Here is a 2123-nt window from a genome sequence, read left to right as displayed (position 1 = left end):
TTGTGCTTCATCCTGCCTGGCATTTCGCATGATGTACTCTGCATAGAAGTTAAATAAGCAGGATGACAATATACAGCCTTGACATACTCCTTTCCTGATTTGGAACCAGTCTGTTGTTCCATGTCCAGTTCTAACTGTTGCTTCTTTACCTGCATACAGATTTCTCAGGAGGTAGGTCAAATGGTCTGGTATTCCCAACTCTTTAAGAATTTTCCAGAGTTTGTCGTAATCCACACAGTCAAAGGCTTTGACATAGTCAATAAAGGAAAAGTAGATGTTTATCTGAAACTCTTGCTTTTTCAATGATCCAGTGGATGCTGGCAATTTGATCTCTGGTTCCTCTGCTTTTTCTAAATTCAGCTTCCAGTTAGCATATTGTTGAAGCCTGGCTTGGAGAATTTTGACCATTACTCTGCTAGCATGTGAGATGAGTGCAATTGTGTGGTAGTTTACACATTCTTTGGCATTGCCTTTCTTTGGGATTGGAATGAAAACTGACTTTTTCCTGTCCATTATGGTTTATCCCAGACTAATTTTTGCTTTGGGTTCAATAGCTCCTTGAACTCTGGTTTTGTATCACTATTTTATTTTTTTTTTTACTTCTTATTAGCACAAAGTATAAAATCTTATACATGCTGGAGCAAAAAGTATTGATTGAGTGAATGATGAGTGTAATTAATCAGTAAGGGTATACACAGCCCTTGTTATTGTGGTACTGCACTTGTCGCCATGAGATGGGGAAGCAGTGTTTTTAAAGAACTTAGGAATATAAACAGGTAGAAGTATGAGGAATACTTGGGATACAGGATAAAAAGTCACATTTCATTACTTTCGCTGTTTAAGCATATAATGATGCCTAAAAATGCTTATACACTACACTTCTCAAGACCTCCTAGTATTCTGCTGCATTAATCTTTCTTGGAAATGCCAGAACTGTTCAGAACTCTGCCTATGGACCTGTTGTTCCCTTTGCAAAGAAAGATTTCCCCCTACTTTTTTAAAGCAAACTTCTTTAAGAATAGAACTCCTCCATTATGGCTCTTCCAGTCCCGCTTAAGAATTACTATCTTTCTACAGTGCTGTTTTTATGTAACAGCACTCCCCATATTCTTTTACATACTGACATTATCAGGTACTTGTTATAAAAATAGTATGCTTTGAGTTGACTTTTTCATTTTTCTCACCTACAGAACTTTTTTACTCCCCCACAATATAACCATAAATAAAGAAAAGTTCTCAATGATACGATAATATCACTCAGTGATACACAAGCTGGTTATTTAACCAAAATCAAATGAGGGCTGAATAGAATCTACTTTTCTTATTTTCAGCTCAACTTCTGGGTGCAGGGACTATCTTCATTGACTAGAAGAGTACCTGGCAAACAGATTATTACTTATTGAATAAATAAATGAATGCCTGTATACAAACCATAGTAATAAATGCTAAATGGCATGGTATAAACTAAATGTACTATAGGAACTCAGAGATAAGAAATACTACAAAGAACAACGAACTAACAGGAAGTTTAGTATCCACAATTTTCTAGCTGTATAACTGAGCAAGACATATAGTTCAGTTCAGTTCAGTCGCTCAGTCGTATCCGACTCTTTGCGACCCCATGAATCGCAGCATGCCAGGCCTCCCTGTCCATCACCAACTCCTGGAGTTCACTCAGACTCACGTCCATCGAGTCAGTGATGCCATCCAGCCATTTCATCCTCTGTCGTCCCCTTCTCCTCCTGCCCCCAATCCCTCCCAGCATCAGAGTCTTTTCCAATGAGTCAACTCTTCACAGGAGGTGGCCAAAGTACTGGAGTTTCAGCTTTAGCATCATTCCTTCCAAAGAAATCCCAGGGCTGATCTCCTTCAGAATGGACTGGTTGTATTTCCTTGCAGTCCAAGGGACTCTCAAGAGTCTTCTCCAACACCACAGTTCAAAAGCATCAATTGTTCGGTGCTCATCCTTCTTCACAGTCCAACTCTCACATCCATACATGACCACGGGAAAAACCATAGCCTTGACTAGACGGACCTTTGTTGGCAAAGTAATGTCTCTGCTTTTCAATATGCTATCTAGGTTGGTCAGAACTTTCCTTCCAAGGAGTAAGCGTCTTTTAATT

The 2123-nt window shown here is 39.1% G+C and overlaps 1 long non-coding RNA gene across 2 annotated transcripts in view; it reads right to left on the bottom strand.

The window, feature by feature from the left end:
- The window catches only part of LOC104988601, a 368482-nt gene that overhangs the window by 3555 nt on the left and 362804 nt on the right, over window positions 1–2123 (bottom strand). The gene's annotated exons all lie outside the window — the stretch shown is intronic.

This window comes from Bison bison, unplaced genomic scaffold, assembly GCF_000754665.1.
Source record: "Bison bison bison isolate TAMUID 2011002044 unplaced genomic scaffold, Bison_UMD1.0 scf7180017864139, whole genome shotgun sequence".
Classification (NCBI taxonomy): Eukaryota; Metazoa; Chordata; class Mammalia; order Artiodactyla; family Bovidae; genus Bison; species Bison bison.
Note: the sequence above shows the minus strand (reverse complement) of the source record. Positions and strands in the feature narration are given on the sequence as shown.